The following is a 21444-nucleotide window of genomic DNA, read 5'->3' on the forward strand; positions in this document are numbered from 1 at the left end:
CCAGTTGGCAGTTTGGTCTTTTTGGGGAGACTGAAAAATAATGCTGGCCTAGGATTTATAAATAAAACTGGCAACCCGCATACGGCGGAACTAAGAATTGCGACTTTGCGATGTTTTAACTGCACAGGTCATTTAAATTAGATGGTTTGTTCACATGATCCACCCTATGTATCATAACGTAAGAAATCAGTCTTTTTTTCAAGCAACCTTTGAAAATCCGTTTTATTAAGTTAATTAATTTCGGAACGTTAACGTTTTATTAATAAAGTCAGTGAGTTATTGTAAAAACTAAAAAAACAACTTGCTGAACCTTCAGAAAATGCCACACGAGGATGTAGTTTATAGAGCAATAAGGAATACAGTAGCTAAAACTTAAGTAGCCTAAATGTCTGTGTTCACGGCTAATTGTTCTTATGTGCTTTCAACGCAAAGGTCGTACACTGTTTCTTTAAATCCCGGCAAAACAATAACATCTCTGCGCCACACCTGTTCCTAGTCGCACAAACTGCACGTGACTAAACCTCATCACGGTAAACCTCCCATGTAAATCCATTGGTTACTAGTAAAACCTTCAGCTCTTTTATTGGATGAGCAAAATGTCTCTCCAAAACTAAACACCCTATTGTTGCGGTCGTCTTGGGAATGACGTCAATCGTATCTAAGGGACTCGCGCCAGCAAATAAGTACTAAAACGTCGAAATGAGAGAATTAAAAAATGTAGTTTAACCTGCGAATTTCTGTCAATTAAAATGCTTTATTCTATAGCCTTCGCGTTATAGAAGACGTATCATAAAAGCATCGTGGCCTCTTTGAATTTGGTTACTTTGCAGCCTAATGGTTCTGTGGTTAGGTAGCTACACCGTTATTATTACTTATATGTTCGCTCTTGTTGCTTGTTCTGCTGTTGACAGTCCAGCCGGTGTAAAACGCACTTAGCTCCACAAACGCCCCATTTTCTTCAGTTTTGGTGACGTCATATGTCAGCTATGAAGCTATTTCCTGGGTATAGATAATGTCGAAAAGCTTCTTAACTAATTCTTTGGTCTCTTCCCTCCTTTCCCTTTCTCACAAAATAGTCACACACAGGCGCCTAAACAAAACTTAAAGCACATGTTCGATTGATATATACACCGGCGTCCAAGATTAGGTGTTGTTGAACAGTAATCATGTTCATTAAAGTTTCAGAATAAGTTTTGTTATGTTCTTTTTAATCAAAAGAAGGAAAGTGTAGGAGGATGACTTTGACTTCGGCTGTTGTCCGTCAGACGAAGAGGGCGGAGCCAGCCAGTGACAAGAGGCTGGTTCTTCTGAGTTTGTCAGTTCCCCCTAAAAATAGAAGCCGTATACCAGTGTGAGTGAAGAGTACGTTTATGTCACACTATCTATTGGAGTCATTGATACAGAGTATCTATATCCAGCGACGGACGGAGAAGAAAAAGGGTGAGTAGCAAAAAATAGCAACGGTGTTACACACGCAGACTTGACTGTGTCAGAGGGACAGAGGGCGAGAAAACACAAGAGCGGAGAGACGGAGTGAAAAGGGCAGTAAAAATCCAAGACACCCTGTACAATATTCCAGGGTAACTGCTTCATACGGGAGCATGGGGAGAAAGTATAGTTTACTAGTTCTGCTTTATCACTGTACGTTTACTCCAGGATTCAGTCGTGTTGTGCGTCTATTAACGTTGCAGGGAAGTAAGAACACGAACTATTATTAAAACGCGGTCTTAGAATTGTCCATTTATTTGTGCACGAAAAATGTTCGGATTTAAGTTTTTGGCTCATTAATGAAAGCAAGCGTAACACGTGAGTTTGGCTTAACTCCACAAATATAAGTTTGGCAGTTAGAAATTCTTTCCTAAAACTTGGCCAGTGTGACGGATGTTTATATTATAGAACAAACCTACGTTGAGCAAAAGAACAGCGCACTGACAGCATACGTCGGCGACTATAACGGAAAAGAAAAGTTCATGTCAATGCTATTATTATTATTATTATTATTATTATTATTATTATTATTATTATTGTTGTTGTTGTTGTTGTTGTTATTATTATCGCAGTTGCTGCTGCTGCTGTTTATTTGATGTATTGATAATGGTATTAATATGTAACAATGACAGACATTATAGGCCGTTATAGGCTATATAATCAATTTTAGGTTTGATAGTCAGATAATTTTGCCAGTTCACGCGTTTAGTCGGTTATTTTGACCCTACCTCGCCCCTTCAACTTTTCCAGCAGTTACCATCGGCGCAAAAAATAAAATAAGAAGACACTGACGGGGATAAAGCTGAATGGTTTCTTATGTAATGTTTAGTTGCATATTAACTCAATCACATAAAGGCGAAACGATAATAAAATTCTCAGCCCTCATCGCAAGATTACCAACTACGTTTGTGTATTAAAAGCGCGCATGACGTAATATGAGTCTGCCCCGCACGATAACATTTTGTCTACAGCAGTGACTGCATTTTTTATTTAAACTCAATTTGATAATGAAAGATTATCGGACGTTGGTTCGTCCCTCTTTTGCCACTTTATATACACGGCATTTGTTTGTTTAAAATTTGGGTATATTATCACATCCTGTGAGTAGCCCGTTTGTTCAAAATTAGGCTACAATACTGTATGTGTTGCTTAGCCTTTAGTGTCAGTTTGTGATGAGTTGATGGGTATTTCTAAGTTGCCAAAAGCTCTCGCTTCTGTAGGTGCTTGTGATTTCCTCTTGCCCCTTTCACGGTAATTTTACCTCGAGAAAGCGTATTTATAGTATAGGGCTCGTGTATTTATACGGCCTACAATGTAGTCTAAATATGTAATTTTACTATCTTCAAGCTATCGTCTTTTTTGCACATACAAAGCTAATTGAACAAAATGGACTGTATGCATTAAAAGACATGGCTTTATGTTCTGTTGAAGTAGAAAATACCATGCCTGCTTGGTCGCCTACATGTCCGTTGGGAGTTTCATGCAGGCATGCTTATTTGGGTAACATCTGGAACCAGCAAACTGCCTCTGCTTTATTGGAGCGTATTTGCTCAATTTAAGTCATTCATAGTTGGACGTGTAACGGAATGAACAGCAGTGGGTGGAGCGATAAACTATTGATTTTTGATCGCCTAATTAAATTGTTTAATTTAATCCTGATACATAGCCCTATTCAATCGCTCGCTTATTATTTTACCGTGTTCCCAAACGAGGTCCCCTTTGAGAATCACGCGCGACTAATCAGATACAAAGGAGTGCGACTGTTTTTAACCTCAGCTTTTTTATGCACGGTATATGGGCTCAGTCACAGATTCCCTGAACTACAGTCGTTTGCCAGATATCACGAAATTGAGGTGCTGCCTGTTACAAACAGAGCCGGGAGCTTCAAAGCCCAGCTGGACACCTGCTCACAGTGACACTCATGGTGTAGACCATGGACTTAGCTTACACCGTCTGCCATTAATTGAAATGCATCTTCTGGGGGGTTGCAGCGGAGTTTACATTTTACCGAAGTCAACGGCGCATTGATTTCCCCCCGTTGATTTAAAGCCCAGTTCTTCATGCTTGGCGCGCGGCTCTTGCTTCAGGCTTCAGCATCTGACGTGTGTGAAATGTGTCTGCTTGGGGGGCTCAGGGCTGAAGAGCTTGCGCATCCTGACCCCAGCTAACGTAATTAAAGTATATATTTACTTAATTAAGCTCAGTAAATAAATGTATTACGATCTACTAAGAGGGAAGACTAAATGTCGCCACATTTTTCCGCAAAGGTTATTGTTTTGTGGCTAAAATATTCTCAGTGAATCTGCTGTGAGCTTGGATCTCAAGGCTTTTTCATTTTCATTCACCCCTCTCTGTGAATTGTGAAAGCATTCTGAACGTACCTGGGACAGAGTATAGTCTGGGATAGTGGAAGTGGAAGCTGATACTTGACCTAGACATTCATTAAAGTGTTGCATGTTTCATTAGTTCACTAAAAACTAGGAAAAACAACAACACCAGGACCCTCTCCTCTGGGTGATTAAAACAACCTACATATGAGAGGTTATAGGCAGAGCTGGAATGGAGGAACACTCCCTCCCGAGTCTAGTTTAGTTAATTCCGCATTGATATCTTGCGCTACTAGCAAGATCTGGGAGAACAGGACAGCCTTTGGTCCGCAGAGAAGCGGCACTTGTGTTCTTCCTGTAGCCAGCTGCACTTTCCGAAACCCACTTAAAAATGCAGCATTGGCGACTGCCGTATGTGATTGGTTTTGAGTGCGCTCTTACTGCTGCCTGCCTGCAAACAGGGTGAAAGCATGGCGAATAGGCTACAGTACTCTTTTATACCAAACAGCGAATAGAAAAGACGTTCTGCTTGTGCATCCGCCTTGCAATAAAGCACATATGATTCGATTGATGAAAGTGAAATATAAAACAGAGTCGAATGGTTAATGTTATATGTGCAAATAAGTAAAATCCCTTGTCCTACGGAACAGAAATAAATAAATAAAAATTTTGTAATATAACACTTTGCTACTTTTCTTAAATCAACACATTTAGTCCACCACGGGGGGACAGTTATTCAGTTTGGACCGGTAGTAGCCTATAGTCTGAAACAACCCTCAACACTTGGGATGAGTGCGGAATATTATTAAAATCATCTAGTCCAGACTTTCTGCTTTTAACAGGCTGTGAGTGTGTATATGCACAGTGATGGTAATGTCACAGAAATCTTTAAGAAACCATGTTCTTGTTATCATAAAAAACATCTCAGCTTTCCCAGATATTACATGTGGTAGCTATAAGTTTAATCTTCCCTGATAAATCACTGTTTGGAGTAAAATTATTTTTAATAACAGGCACCTTTTTATTTTATTTTATTTTTTTACTGTTTTCTGACTTTGTTGTATGTTTGTAGCATACAGAATATGTACACAGTTCAGTGTTCACAAACTCTTTACAGTGTACACAAAATAAACTCTGTTAGAGTTGAATTAACCATTTTACTGTGTATCTTACTATCTTGTGTTGCTGCATATTATTTTATTGCCTCCAAACAAAAGCAAGGAATCTTGTGAGAAAGCAGATAAAAGGTACAGAAACATTTGATGGTTACCACATACTGATGTTCATAACAATTTGAGACAGATCAGCCAGCAAAACGTTCACCCTGCTAAGGATCAAAAGATGCCAGAAAGGCATAGGTGGAGTTTGATCCTTAAGCCTGGGTTTGTGGGGGGGGGGTAGATTTCACCTTGTGAACTGAGACTGGGGAAGATTTGTCATGTCTAATGGGACCCCCCCACACACACCACCTGTAATTAAGGACTTAAATATGCATATTAAACAACACTATTTCCCTGTGTACCAGTGCCTTCTACTCAATCGCTGCATTCTCACCTGATGGCAAAAGTATTTTTTTTTTTGCATGTGGGATCACAAACAACACGTCAATGGTTCTGTCCCTCGTGATTGAAATGCCCAGGCAACTAAATGAGTAATAACTAGCAAGAGGTTGATTCATGCACCTGTCATTGCTTTTTTATTTATTTATTTGTTTTATCAATATTTCATCGCCGCCTTAAATAGCGAAGAGTTTCTGTCTGAATTTGGTGGTGCACAATCAGCAGCTGCCATATAAATCACTCTCCTGGCTGGCTCGCACGGTGCTTGTCTGTTTTGGTTAGTAATTGCAGGCCTCAGAAGACAAGTAATCTGGTCATGGTGTGCAGTTATGAAAATGACCTCAGGAGTGGTGTTTGCCCGCGATACTGATCTGCCTGTGAGGAGCTTTATGACCAGTCATCAGCGTGGTGGTAGCGAAGGTGCTGTTTCCGTGATGCTGCTCCTAACCCCGATAACAGTGTTGGTAACTTGTGTGTTTTCATATTTACACTGCGGTTTGGCTATTATAAAAATTACTGTAAGCTTTTACAACAAGACCAAAATGTCCTCTGGTGTCAGAAAGTGAGGGCTTTATTTTCAGGCTGGCGCAGGGCGTACTGCGAGCCGTTGCGCTGGCAAAGTGGTATTTTCATTTTCATCGTGGATTTTGACTCGCCTGAGCTGTTTGCTAATTTCCTGACTCACCGTGTCCCGAAGTGGGAGGAGACTCGCAGCTGGGGGCGTGTCAGTGAAGATCGAACAGCAGACGGTAATTCTGGTTCAGCTCATTACAATTTTCTGGTCTGCCTGGTCTGCGATTTGCGCCCCCGCCACCCGCCTGCTCAGACCAGGCCTATGGTGTAAGTCACAGCCCAGCATAGGGCGGACTGCTCATTTTCCCATGCAATGTGTGCATGATCACAGGCTATTCAAAAGCCAATCAACAGTTTATGTGGATCATATGCTGTCCAGTTTGAGTTTGATATAAATCTCACAAGCAGGAAAAAAATGAGTATTTAACATTTATTGTTAATTGTCTTTTTTATAATTTTAATTCCTATATTTATTTCTCTTTTTCATAGTTTATGGCTGTTCTTATACCAAACTATACTGAACTGTGGTGCCAGTGGCACTGTATTCAGATCTTTTTCTTGCTCCAATGTGTAATGAGAAGAATGACCATAAATGCAAGTTGAACTTGAACAATCATATAATTTAATTATGTGCCCTTAGTTAAAATGAAAAGTGTGCTCCTGTTTGGTAAGACAGAAAAAGCTCTGTTATATTTCCTTGAATTCTTTGGCCATATGTCTGTTTGGATGGCTATACTTTCTTTCAATTTCTAGTCATAATGGAGTACATAATTGATTGCCCCAGATTCAGAAGGTATAAAACCCAGATTTCTAAGCTCTGACATACACTACATGGCCAAAAGTATGTGGACACCTAACATCCAATGTCTCATCCAAAATTATGGGCATTAATATGGAGTGGTCCACCCATTACTGCTGTAACAACCTCCTCTCTTCAGGGTAGGCTTTATACTGGATGTTGGAGCATTGCTGCAGGGATTATGCTTCCATTCAGCCAAAAGAGCATTAGTCAGTCCAGGCACTGACTGTAACTTATGAAAGGAAAGTGAAGCTCATTTCATCACATAAAAAGATGTAGACTCCTCACTGTAGCCTGTGAAACTAAATAGTAGGCTAGGCTATGCTTTGCACAGTTCTCATGATTATCAGCATTCTGGTGTTTATGAATGAAGCCATTTTGGTGAATGGATTACCTAGTGTTTTTTAGAGCAAACAAAATGTTTGAGTATAATATCAATGAATAATATCGCTTGGTGAAGTCGTTCGTTAGCAGTTGTGTATTTGGTCATTTAAATATACAAATAAACTTGTCTCTGCATTAGCTATTTCAGTATATGGTGGTTTTCATTTCATTATAATATCCTACTACACACTCAAAAAAAAAGCATTGCTGAATTTACTTTTAAGAAATTATGGACTGCAATTGCATGTAATATTATCAGGTGTAGGCTAATGGGAACTTATTAAGCACTTGGTAAAAGTATAGATTTCGATTTTAAACATTACCTTGTGAAACAAATGCAACATCAGCGTGACAGTATACACCATACAGTATAGCAATACAAAATCGATGTGTGGATGTCAGTAGTAGGGTGCTTTGTGAACTCTTAAAGAGAATGAAAATAGGCAATTTGATTGGCTATGAGTGAATTCTGCTGCAACACGCCCACTGATAATATATTCATCACAATCCAGCCCAGTTTTGACCTAGTCATGCCCAGTGCACCTATACTCAGCGCCATTGACCCTGCCCATGTACCCTGTGACATTGATTCCAGAGCCTGGAGTCTATAAACCTATTTTATGTTGCATGTCTGAGGAGTTGTGTATAGGCTAAATATTTTTTTACAAATGTGATGCATTTTCCATGTGCCTCAAATCTGTTTATTAGCTGCATATTAAATTTAATGTTTTAATTTTTTTCTTGGATACCAGCTATCAAAACATAAAGATTGTTTTATAAGTGTATTACGTAAGCATTCCGAATGTACCATTGGACAGTTCCAAGTTTGTATTTTAACTTTTAGGCCAAAAATTGCAGCCAAGCCAACCGAACAGGCTACCTGTACAGTGAGTAGTAGGTCTATCCCAAATGTATTTTTGCACATTTTCCCCCCTTACTGTACCATGCTGCTGTGTTGCCAGTTCCAAAAACAACTCAGACATGGAGGGCAAAAGAGTTGATGAAAAAGTAAAGGTGTTATTTTAAAAATTTGCTGTTGAGGGAACAATGTTGTCAGAGTCTGGCATAGAACCTACTGTAGGTGAGAAAGTGTCTCGGGGTAAGGTGAAAGGTATTTAATATGTAGGTTTATTTTAAAAATATAACTCATAAACAAGGCTGAGAGCAATATTTTAATCTGGATTGGTATGAAAAACATTGATACTATTCGCAATTTATTTCACTTCTGTATTAGTCACAATTTTAATTCTTAGCTAGCTATAGCCATTTACCTTGATTGAACTACCACTTGCCTGTTTTTGTAACCTACAAAAATAAACCAGACACTGTGTCTATGTATGATACCGGTAATATGACTCCTGAGGAAATAGATTGTACTCTTAATATAATCGTTATATATTTTTTCCCCATACATTTCTACTGGCTTGCCATTGCCATCATATAGAGACCCTTGTGCCAAACTCAGTAATGGAAAAGGTAAATCCTGTTTTGCGCTGAATTTGACAAATTGACCAATTGTGAGTTTAATATTTGGGGTGTACTGAAGAAGACCGAAATGTTACATGTTTGTAAACATAAACAGCACGTTGCAGGTATGTCTGAGGGAGTGACTGTGTGTGTGGCCTTTAAACTGACCAATTGCATAGCCTTTAACTTGTTACCCCAGCATCAAACTAGCAGAGCCAAAATTCTGTGAACCATGTTCAAAGGAGTGGAGCAAACCAGTAAGAGCAAACTTCCTGTTTGAAATGTAATAGGACGTTCTGCCTACTGACTGGAGAGATAAAAGTTAAAAGTTCTCACAGAATGATGAGTGATGTCACAAAGGTCAGTTGCTCAGGAGTGACATTTTTTTTAAATACTGTACATTGGTGTGTTTTTAACAAAAGTCTTGGTTGATATTTTTTTATTTTGAACTATTGGAAACATTATAAAGCCACAAAGTTTTTCCAGACTATTTCTGTTCAAAGAAAAAAAGAACATTCCGATTCTGGCTCAGAATAAAAAAAAACAAACTCTGCATTTTGTAGGTGAAACATCCTAAAGTTTAAGAAAAAACGATGTCAGATTCAAATAAAGGATATTCAAGAGCTTAATTTATTGCTTATCTGTAAGGAAAATCAATTCAAAATGATGTACTAAAGATTTAAGTTCTAAAGCTCTGGAGTTAATCCCATTAAATTCCTTTTTGCAACATCTCAGGCCTGCTATTTACCAACAGATAAATTATTTATGTCTGGGCGTATGAGTGGACATTTTAAGACAAAGCTCTTCAACATTCTATTGGTGTCAGGAGCTTCATATTTTAATATTTTAACACTCTGGATGTTATCTTTAATTAGCGTGCCATCTCTTGTAATTGTATATTTTGCAGTCTGATATATTTGTGTGCCTGAGCTAAAGCCTGTGGATATAGCCTATGTTGCTGAATATACTATACAGTACATATACAAAAGTAAGCTTGATGGAAATCCCAAATGAAAAATATTACATGGAATTATAACATAATTATAACAATGTCTGTTAAAACTCTGCTCTTGTGACTGTACCTACTTGTCTGTTTTACTGCTGTGTTAAAGACATTGAGCCATGTAGATGCTGAGTATGTTAGTTTCATTCCTCACCTCCTTTCCTCCACTCCCCTACTACCACTCCTCTCCTACCCGTAAGTATGTGGAGGAAAGCAGGGGAAGAGGTGACTGGAGGAAAGGAGATAACAAGCATGAAGACATTTGTGGCAGATTATCTGCTTCTCCGTCATCAAAGTCGATGTTGACTACTGATGAAATAGCCCTATGCCCATCGTTATTCTTGAGAAGCCCACAAAGAGTTTCATAACCAATCACAGGTCTTACATGTGGTCTGCCCGTTCAAAGCTGCAAAATAGCTTGTACATTTTGACCATGTGTAGTTGCATGTAGGCTAGCCTGTCGAAACATGAGCCTGACATTGCAGTTCACATCGAGACACTGATCAATATGTAATCAGCAGCATTAGATCAAAGTAAACATTACATTACATTACCAGAATTTATCCAGAGGGACTTACACAACTTTTTTACATAGCATTTTTACATTGTATCCATTTATACAGCTGGATATATACTGAAGCAATGCAGGTTAAGTACCTTGCTCAAGGGTACAACGGCAGTGTCCTACCCAGGAATTGAACCTGTGACCTTTCGGTTAAACCCTAACATGACACTTTATTGTAATTCCAGAATCCTGATGAGCCTGATGTCTGAACATACAGTATAGAGCCCTAATTCAACTATGCTATAGTTAGACTGTGACTGCCTATATTCTGTTGCCAGTTCATTGAATCTTACATAGGCTAATTAAGAAACATTTTTGTAGATTAGTGAAACGAACCAGTTCATATTATCTGACTTACAGTATTGTTTACCCATGTTCAGTGTTCACATTGAAAAACAATTATTTCCCAATTTAATATCTGAATTCAAATTTGTTGGTAAATACGTTCTTTGGAAACAGTTGAATTATTTCATTCATGCATACTATTCACATACTGAAATAATGGTAGATGCCTTATTTATATTAAGTCACGTTTATTTAAGTAACATACATACATGCAAATAAAAAACCTGCATACCCATCTTAAATTGCCAAATTTGTCTGTTGGATTAGAGCCACAACACTAACTGACATTTTGTTATCCGTTGTAGACAATCTTGCCTTTGGGTAGGATGCTGTGTGTGATAATGACCTACTGAACCACATACGAATTTGTCTTAATATCTTGCATAATTGGAGAAATTCAAGCTCTCCACAATCTTCACATTCTAAAGTTTGGATAGTGTCTGAAGTGTTAGTTCAGCACTGTTTTGGGCTGACAAGCAGTTGACCCTTATATCAGTCAATAAAGTCGATACTGTGTTGTATGTTGCTTTTTATATTGGGGGGGGGGGGGGAGGATCTGGGCTGTTTGCTAGGTTGGCTTTGACTGTGGGCACAGCGGTGCATGAGAATGAAACTACTGTGACATTCTCAGGCCCTCTGCTCTCCCATTCTTGATTGCAATGGAGATGGTATTGACCATGGTCTTGTGGGTGAAAGAAGTATGGCTGCCTTATTTTAGCCCTTGAGTAATGAGGGTGCCATGGCCTCATTGAAGAAAAGTGATAGGAGGTGGTGATTGTATAATTCTTGGTGGCAGACACAAGGGGTGTTAATGCTGGGGGCATACTGTACAATCTGCTCCAAAAATGTGATTGGCCACTTTCCCCTCACCAGCAGTAGAAGTATGTGAGTTTACAATTTTCTTGAATTTTAGTCTGCTTCTCAGATGCCTGCTTTTAGGAAAATGACTCATGATTCATGAATGAGACACACTTTTGATTGAACTTTTATAACCAGGACTTACTTTATTATTTGTTTTTTAAACTTTGTCTCCCTCCTGTGTTTCCTACTTGTTCATGAGGGGATATCAGTCAGGCATGCAATCAGGTTCTGGGTTCTCGTTTCTACATGCCCATTGGCACGTTATCCACACTGCCGGGAATGGGCTCGCCCTCTGCCCCCACCCGTACTCCCTCCCTAGACTTGTTGACACACACACACACACTCACATACACAGCATCCTGTTATGTGACGAACATCAATTAGCCTCAGTCTTGTCAAATAAATGTTAAAATCTGAGGAGAAATACATGCCACTGTGCAAAAGTCCACCATCATTTTGTTACCACCACTAATGTGCAGCATGTCCCTGGGTGATGAGCCATATTAAACTATGTAACTATCACTTTCGGACTGTAATGTTACAAGGGACTGTGGGCTGAACAAAAACCTAGGGCAGGTTCCTCACCACCCTCCTAAGTTTCGTCGAAGAGTCTAGAGACTAACCAGATAGCCAGCTCTTACGGTCCGGAGGCCTACAGGAGAAACTAAGAGTAATGTTCATTGCCACAGTGCCGTCTTACTGTAGGTCATGCCCCTTATTACATTTCCAGAAGGTGTATCAGCTTAAATGTTTTTGCTTTATCTGTAGGGAGGTGGAACTTTCAGTGTTAAGCTAAGCATCCGGTGAGTATCCAGTGTGTCTAAAGAATCTGTGTCCCCATCTTCTCTCTATTTGGAATGTCAGAGCAAGACATTCTCTGGGGTTTATTTTCAAGGGCCTATGAAGGTGTTCCGGGGAAGTAATAATGGTAACAACTGTAGTCTTGCAGAGATACCAAAATGTAATATTCAAACAGCCCTTGAGAGCATAATGATGTGCAATGAGAAGAACAGGCTATTTGACTCATTATGTTGCATTGCACAACATTGTCAGTAGGATTATCTACCAATAACGTTCAAGATAAACACCCTGGGCTCACTTAATGAATGAGAAAAGGATGAAGGTCTGCAACTGTTTCAAAGCCATGTGTTTGGCTGAGGTTGTGATACGGCCAAGTTTGTTTGTAAGTGAAATAAAATAAAATAACCATCGGATCCTTATAAATACACCCTAAAATGCTTCTATCAGCCGTACTGAGTCAAAAAACCTATGCTGATTTTTTAGGAAAAGCACAAGCCTACAAAATAAAAAGAGAGAGAGAGAGATATGACGCGTTGGAATGTAGCAGACGCTCTTATCCAGGCGACGACGTTCAGGTCAGCGCGGACAGAGATAATACAGTCATTACCTCTGCTGCAGGTGATTTACGGGCCGCAGTGAACTGGCAGTATTGAGAGGAAGAGTTTACGAGTTCATTAGGACGGCGAGTCCCAGTGCAGCATCTAGTGAAATCTGCAGATGTTTGCGCAGGACAGGACGCAGGGTGGGGGCGGGACAGGGGAGGGTCACAGGCTGGAGATGTGGGCTGATACGCGCACGTAATTGGCTCTTATCTTCCCCTCCTCTCCCGTAACGAGGAGGTATTCCTGGTGTGGCGGTAAACAAAAATAGCCCGGGTTCACGGGGACAGGCGTCTTTTTTAGAGGCACTTGGCAAGGAAATTGAAGCGGCTCTGCGCGCTTTTTTATCCAATGTCTATTTCTGGTCTCCGCAGAGCGATTTTATCCTTTTTTTTTTTCTGGTCGATTGCATTACATTACTGGCTGCCGGTGTGCCTGGGCCTCACGCCCGCGCTGCGCAGCGCAGCCGCAGCCGCAGCCGCAGCGCTAGCGAACCGCCTTCGTTAGCTGCTGCAAAGCCCTACCAAACATGGCAAGGCACATTCCGAAGCCCTTACAAGTATGGAGCATTCCTCGCTTCACTCCTCTTCGTTTCACACCTGCAGATTGTCGCTAATTAATTCTTGGAGGATTGTTTGAGTAGGCACTGACCTCCCCTGTTGTATTGTATTACATCGCATTACATTAGATTACAGGCATTTGGCAGACGCTCTTATCCAGAGCGACTTACACAACTTTCACATTTTATATATTTGTACCCCGATGAAGGTTTATAGGCCAAAAATGTGTTGGTGCAGTGCTTTTAAAATATCGCCTCAGTGGATATGCCATGTTTATAAACTTTTTTTTTTTTTTTTTAAAGAAGAGCACCTTTGAGGACCATGCCACTGAAGCTGAGAGAGAGAGAGAAACAAAAGCATGCGGCAACAAGCAAAACACTCTCTTAGTTTATTTAATTGTACTCTACACTATTTAAACTTTAATGCTTGAAATAATGTTTTCCAACTAAAATTTTTAACTGCATGATCTAAACACCAGATATGAACATTACAAGAATGAGTGACACGCAAGAAATGTGCACAGCAAGTTTGGTCAGGAAACTTTTTCTGCAGCTGACCATCGGTCGACGTGAGCAAGCACGCGTTCTCATATTCAACCAATTGCATAAGCACATCACTACGTGTTCTCATACTCAACCTATCACACGCACAGATCACTAATGGAGTGTCTTTTTTAAACCGACAGCCAGACCTCTCAGGCCTCTGCGCTGCTTTTTGTTTACTACGTTGCCACCTGTTGTTTGGGTCTGCTTGTACAGTATGTCCTGGGGGTTTGTGGCACGTCTCCTGTTTAGTAGGGGATATGTATTGTGATCTCCGTTTGATAGGTTAGTGAACGCTGGTGTGTCCACAGATGTACATAAAGCAGAAATAATTAGCCTACCTAGAGGTACTTTAAACAGAAATAAATCAAAAAATAATTACTTTGCATATTCATTGATATATTTAATCTAAATACGTGAATAGTACTGACTGAAAGATATTTCTGAGGAAAATATTTATATGAAGTAGCATACAAGTACGAAAATACAGGAATCAGAGCTCAAACTCAAATAGGAGATGCTGCCATAGGCACAAAACTAAAACCATGTTTGTATTTCAGGTGTATTAACCAATACAATGCTGATGACGTAAGATAGAATGGCAGCTGAACAACTGACTGGTCAAAAAGACACGGCTGTATTGATGTTCTGCATTGTGTAATGTGCTGCAGGACAATGAAATTAGATACCCAGGGGAAGTGCTCTGCGCAGAGATGAAAGACACTGCTCTACAAAATCGAATTCCTAAGGTGATCACCAGACTTCACCGTACAAGGGGATAGCCGAGTTATGGCCAACCTGTTTTTCCTTGATCCTGCCAGCATTGACACACAAAGGCCCTCCCTCCCCTACCCACCACACAGAATAACATTTTGAACACCAGTACAACAAAGTTTAAAAATCTGTGCAGAGCTGGTACACAGATGGGAATTGCATTAATCGAAAGTGTCTCTTTGTGGGCAGAAAAGCACCAAAGCTCTGCTCTACACATACAGCCCGGGGTGAAATAAACTCATAATCCACACAGTTACAAATGAGCTGACCACATGCAGGGGTAATGTGGCCAAATCTGTGGGGCTGGTGGTGGCTAAACCCACAAGACGATTCCCCTCTATACCTAGATTATGTATACCTCAGAGAATCACCAACATCAGTGCTGAGATCTCCAGATATTGGCCCTCGACACCAAATATGCACTTGGCACTCCATGTAGTCGTGGTTAATGAACACCTCTATGACCAGGTACACCCCAACAGAATGCATGAGACTATGCTAAAGACCCAAAGGAAACTGCTTTCAGCCAAAACCCTTTGTTCACCCACAACAAGGCCTGGAAGACCTGGAGCCCACGAGACCCCCCACCACAGGACCATGCATACAGTGTCTGGTGGCCCACATTTCTCCCAAAGCCCCAGGCCCATAAAGTGACCATCTGGCCAGGGGCATGAGGAAATGCTCATTGAACTGCTGTCGACAAGACAGCTATACGCAACACTAGATGCCAGAGCTGGGTCTCCAACACCTGCTCAGCAGAACCAGATTGAAGATCTGATCGCTCTCTTCTGCACTAAACTGGTAACAGACTAATGACATCAATGCATTATTCCCTGGCTTCAGCACAGTGTGTATCTCAGTTACCTCCTGGGTTCCTCACGGTTCATAGCTCACAAACAGAATGCCCTGCCATGGCTCCAGGGTGGAGTGTAAGTCAGGGACATTAAGCCCTGGTTCCAGTGTGTATCCCCAGAGAGGGAAGTATGGAGTGTGTGTACATGAGTGTGTGATCTGTTGCTCATTCAGGCTTCCAGTGGAAGAGGCCGGCTTATGCTATGCCTTTAAACCACTGAGTCAAACTTTCGCTCCTTGTCTCCCTCTCCCTCCCTTAATCTCTCCCTCATCTCTTCCCCTTCCTCTCACTTTTTTCCCTGCTCGATTCATCCATCCCTCTCCTTCTGTCTCACTCATTTCCTATCTGTCTCTCATTCCCTTCTCTGTTTATTTTCATCTCTGTCTCCATCCATTGCTTTGTTTCCATCTCACTCTCTCCCCCTGTCTCTCCTCCCTCTATTTTCCTGGTATGCCTTCTCTACTCCTGTCCCTATCTTCCCTACACCCTCCCCCTCCCCCCCCCTTTCTCTCTCGCTCTCTCTGGACAGTTTTTCCCAGGGAGGGAAGCCGGTGGTTGAGAAGCAGAAGACAGGCAGAAGACGCTGAGAGCCGGAGGACTCTGAGGGGCTGGGTAAAGCAGTTCCAGCTGTGAGGAGATCACTGCTCTGACGGGTGAGCTTAAAGTTCCCACTGCCATTAACGCACTTCCGCCGACACACTTACATTGACGCACTTCCACCATCACACCCACATTAACACGCTTTGACTAACACATGCACAAAAATGCACTTCTGCTAACACTCACATTAACACACTTCCACATACAAACCCACATTGATGCACTTCCACTTGCGAATTGACTGACATACTTCCAAAGGCAGCACAGGCCTGAACTCCCATATGTTCATATTCTGTGGGGCCTCTGCGTTTTCCGTACTTTGAACTGAACACCAGGTTTTCCTTCTTGATTTTTACAAAGAGCACTGACTTCTGTTTTGTGGCACCCATTCTGATGTTGGTGCAAGTTCATCATTGTTTCCTGTTCTGCAGCTTATTTGAAGACGGTTCTTTGAAAGTTTGATGTTGGCTCGTACTTCTCAGTTATTTTCTTTTGGGTCTTCATTTTCCTGCTTTTACTCAAACTGGTATTGCGTCTTTGTTTTTCATTACCTCACAAAAACATTCTCTGTTCCAGCCAAGTTTTTAAATGACGGATTAGTTCTGATTGAGTATCAGGGACTCTGATGGCCAGCAGCCTGTGCAGTGTGCAGTGTGCTCTGTAGTCTCAGGCCTGTATGGGTTTTATGTGTGTGTGGGACCTATGCTGATCAGCCCAGCGAGATTAATGTTTCTTCTGCTTTGCCAGTATCAACCTCTAGCCAGCACCTCACATTTGTTTTGTGCTCATAAGATTATGTGCGCTCTGCAGAACTTCTCAGAATGAAGGGGGATGGTGCTGTTATTATTTGCAATGGCTGCGGTAATAATATCTGCTGAACGATCGGGAGAGCCTTTTCCAGCTGTCTGTACTGCAAATGAATGTCGAAACCAAAACAGTTATTTTTTAAACGTAAGATATGACACAGTGTAAGATATAAATCAGAGAAAAGGGTGCAACACAATTTTAAATCGATATTTTATTGAGCAAACGGCTGTTAAAATATGGATTTTAAATAGTGTTTAAATAGTGTTGTGCCCTTTTTTGTTTGGGAACTATCTCTCTTGGGCAGCACCTATATTTGAGTGGTGTGCAACAAGGATTGTTACAAGTCAGAACAGTGTAACTGGCCGGCTGATTGGTTTTATTGTGTAAAATTGCACAATATTTACCCATTTAAATTGCAGTACGTATTCTGTAGGTCTCCCTCCTTGGTGTATCATGGATGGAGCATCTTTGGGTCAGTCAGGGCGAGGCTACCGTTTGATTGGGGTTACAGTCATGTCCAGCACATCTCTTGCATCTGTTTCTGATGAATGTGGCAAACTGATCTGTGAAGCTCACTGTAGCACGATTGCATTGTCTGCTCCAGCACCCCTCTCCATCTCTCTTTCTCTTTACTTCTCCCTCTGTTTCTTTCTGTCGCCCTCCTTTATGCTTCACTCCCACACTCTAACATATCTCTCGCCTCTATCTCTCTCGTGCGGGATGGAGAATTCCAGTGGACTTGTGAGACCTGGAGGCTGGGTGCAGAATCTACCCCCCTTTCCCCGCTCCTCCCAGTTCCTGATGATGCTTTTGTGCAGCTCACACCGAGCCTCCATTTCTGTTCCACTGAGGGCCCGGTAAGCCCTGCCCAAATTCCGACAAATGTACCACCGAGTGCGAGCCAAGGTCTTTTCATCACAGGACCAACTGAAACGTAAAGACGATCACATCCGTCTCATCTCACGCTCATATAATGGATGTGCCAGCCGTCTTTTGACTTCCTCTGGTTGAAAACAGAAATAATCTTTGGATCAGGCCCACAATCCCCAGCAAGCATCCTTGTGGTGAAGCGGTGGGCTCGGAGGGAAGGAGGGAGGGGGGAGGGGGGAGTGGGAGCTGGGGTTGCTCGGTAACTAGGTCCGGCCAAGGCGCCAAACCCCCAACGCCCTCCGGCCAAAACCACCAGAACCACAGCTTTTTGTTTCATGTTTGATGCTAAAAAAGGTTACGGGGGAAATTGAGAAATATTTATGGTAAATAAAGAAATCAAACAAAAATGTGTTTCCAAATATTAGCCACTCTCTCATTCTCTTCTCGCCCTGGGACGCGGATAGAAAGGCCCCTGTGTTGGGCCGTAAATAGGCTTCTTCTGGAGTTTGCCAAATAAAAACCCTTTCTCTATTAGACTGGAAGCCGTGCAAGTCTAAGTTTACTAAGCCCGCCATAAATATGCAGCTATGACTTCTTTCCAAACCGGAGAGCAGAGGGACTAGGATCTAGGCCTGGCAGACTTCCCTGTGCCACATGCACTTTATAAATATCCAGCCCCACCAGCTTCCTCCCTCGCACCAGGGGTAGGGTTACAAAGGGAATATTTGTTGAATCAGACTTTAATACATAAATTCACAGCCCTGGCGTTCGTATAGCTGCGTTTGAACTCAAACGCGCGCCTCAGGAGCTATTAAAATGGCTCTTTATCTTGCGAGATGCGCGCCAGCTGACTGCTTTATTTTTGTTCCCTCCACCCTACTTCTGTTACTTCTGTTCTCGACACTCAGAAAAACTTTCGTTTTTTTGCCAGTTATCTAGTTGATATGCCATCTGTCTCGTCCAGACATTTTTATGTAAACTCGGATCTTGAATTGCATTCCACAGTTTAATGGTGGTGATGTTTTTCCTCGGTAGTCGTCGGAACCGGTCAGAACATTCAAAGGACTTTTAGGCTTTTTTAGGGGCGCAATGGAAAGTGTGGGTCTGTATGATGCTCATGTGTAGCACTACCTATCGCAGGACCTTAGTTGCCTCATCACCCTAGAAAATGGCGGCCTATTTTCTCCTATGTGTAAAGATGGATCAATTAATTGATTGATATGACCAGAAAATAATTCTGTTCCAAATCAGGGTTTTACACAGGCAAAAAAGAACACACTGAGTTTCACAGAATTAACTGCTCAGGTTACAGATTAGCCCTGTCTTTCTAAAACAACTATACCCTGTAATCCAATAAATGTGCTGTTCTATGTATTTCTCTCCACATTCACTGAGTTAAGAATCCAAAGTGCTCGTTCCATGTATTTGTGAATTTTATTGCGAAGCCAAAATGTCAGAGCTTTTTTGCCAGAACAAAATGAATCATACTCCCAAATCATTGTCATCAACCTTGATGGGAATAGGAAGGCACACTGAGATTAAAGAACCAGCTTGTGCAAGTCAGACCTAGTTAGGACATTTGAGGTGACATTTGAACAGAGCAGCAAATACAGCATAGGTATTAACGGAATGTAATACAAACACTTCACATAGTTCAAAAAGGTTTGAAGCTTCTAAAACATACAGTTCACTGTACAGTTAGGGTGTTTGGTATTTTCTGTTTAAATTGATGAGCTTTCAAACTCCGCATTAGTATGAAAAGGCTTCCTAATATCTCGGTTCGTCCCTTATGGGACTGACACCTGCCTATATACCACTGTCAGGCCCTGGTTTTCCCCATTAATATTTCGTCAGTCGCAATGGTATTGATGTTTGCCCTGCTACCATACCTGGATAAAATAATTATTTTAAATGATCCACAACCCTTTTGACACCAGAAACATTCCTTCAGATTACCAAGTTTGAAAGAAGCATCTTTTTTACCAGCATTAAGAACAAAGGTATGACTTCATATAATGGTTTTTTTTTTTTTGTATTTTTCAGGGATCTGTTTTAAAAATTTGCTGGCGTTTAAATAGAGAATGCATTTAATATAATTATTTTTTCACTGGCCTGCCACGTGATTCGTTTATTCTGAGGTTTTAAATGCGCTTTGGTTTGGCACATAGGACATTGCAGCATTGTGCCTCAGCTTTGCAGCTGTCAGCCAAAGATACAAAGATTCACACCTCGTGCAAAGTTCACCCCTCCAGTGAGTGGTCGCAAAAGTGCCACACGCCAAGTTATTTGACAAATGACTACAGTACAGCCTGTGCCGTTCTGCCATGGCAGTTCAACACGGCAAAATTTGCGACATCGATATTCAATTTTCTCACGGGCGTAAAAGAGCTATCGAATAGCACCCCTCCCGCTATATTTTTGAAGAGGGCAGCTGGATGGTTGCATTGGTAAGCAAGTAACGCCGACCTTTCAACTGTCCTCGTCCCTGAAGTCAGGCTGGATGCACCTCCCCCCTCTGCAGTGGCCCAATCAGCAGAAAGGCTGCTGAGCTAAGCAGCTGATGGTGTCTGTCAGCCCTGCCTCTTCCTGTCTTCCCCTGCCCTTTCGGTGCCAGACGACAGCGGAGATGCCCTTATCACCAGGCCTTGGCTGTGCCTCGGTGCTCGCTGTAAGATCCCGGACCTGGAGAAGCAGCCTTAATCTGCAGCTAATCCTCTTATCCCCTGACTGAACCCTCCCTCTCTCCTTTCCTCTTTCCCCTGGCTGATCTCTTCCTCAAACTGTTTCTCTTTCCTCCAGCTGATCCCTCTCTGTAACTTTTTAGGATCTTTGGTGTTGACATTTTGCCTCTGGGGGGAGTAACTGTTAAGTGTGGGAGTCACTGGGAATTACTAAAGTGCAGAGTAGATATATGAGTCCACCCAGCATTGAAATTATTTATGTATTTGGAACTCGTGGAGTTATGGGAGGAGACCGTGTTTGTTTGCCGGATGTGTGACTGGCTCATGGAAGCATATTTGTGCTTTGTGGAATTGTTCCGAGGGGTTATTCTCCTGGTCAAGTGGAGCCATGATCAAAGCCGTGGTCTGAAACCCCGTTGTTTAAAGTACTTTGCCCTTAAGGCTGCAGACTAGTGTTCACCTGTACGTCATACGTGGATGACGACGGATCCACAGATCCTGCCTTTATGGCCACGCCGGAACTCCTATATTCAGCTGTCCAAGTACACGCCCATGAAGACTCGATCAGAGCTTCGCAACTGGCATGAGTTCGAGTGTCCACTTCTGGGTCACATGATCAAAGCTTCACAAGCTGGATTATGAGATATTGCCTGCTTATGAAAGGTAATTGTTATCGTGACTCATGAAAACGTGTTTCATGTATTGATATGTGCTTTTGTGGGCATTTGGTCTGGCTGCTGGTTGCATGCCAAGCAACGAGTTTACAGCAGTGTCCTAGCTGGCTAAAATGGAAATCAACTGTGATTTCTGCAGTATGCAAACATGTGGAGAACTACCTACTCACCCCCAGGTCAGTGATTATTTAAAAATGAACATCAAAAAAGTGTGTATCATTTATTCACATGTGCATAGATCAGTGATGTCCAGTATTATCCCGAAAACGGCAGATGTGGATGCAGGTTTTTGTTTTAGCCCAGCAGTAGTAC

General features: G+C 41.7%; 1 protein-coding gene across 4 annotated transcripts in view; it reads left to right on the plus strand.

The window, feature by feature from the left end:
- Nucleotides 1–1054: 1054 nt before the first annotated feature.
- The window catches only part of LOC135254966 (myocyte-specific enhancer factor 2A-like), a 125592-nt gene continuing 105202 nt past the window's right edge, over nucleotides 1055–21444 (plus strand). Inside the window, exons 1-2 of one of the 4 annotated variants that reach the window (XM_064335600.1) lie at nucleotides 1055–1440; nucleotides 16030–16153. The gene's annotated coding sequence lies outside the window, so the exon portion shown is untranslated. The remainder of the gene's footprint in view (nucleotides 1441–16029; nucleotides 16154–21444) is intronic. The other 3 variants (XM_064335603.1, XM_064335604.1, XM_064335605.1) reach the window with 3 other exon arrangements.

This window comes from Anguilla rostrata, chromosome 5, assembly GCF_018555375.3.
Source record: "Anguilla rostrata isolate EN2019 chromosome 5, ASM1855537v3, whole genome shotgun sequence".
Lineage (NCBI taxonomy): Eukaryota > Metazoa > Chordata > Actinopteri > Anguilliformes > Anguillidae > Anguilla > Anguilla rostrata.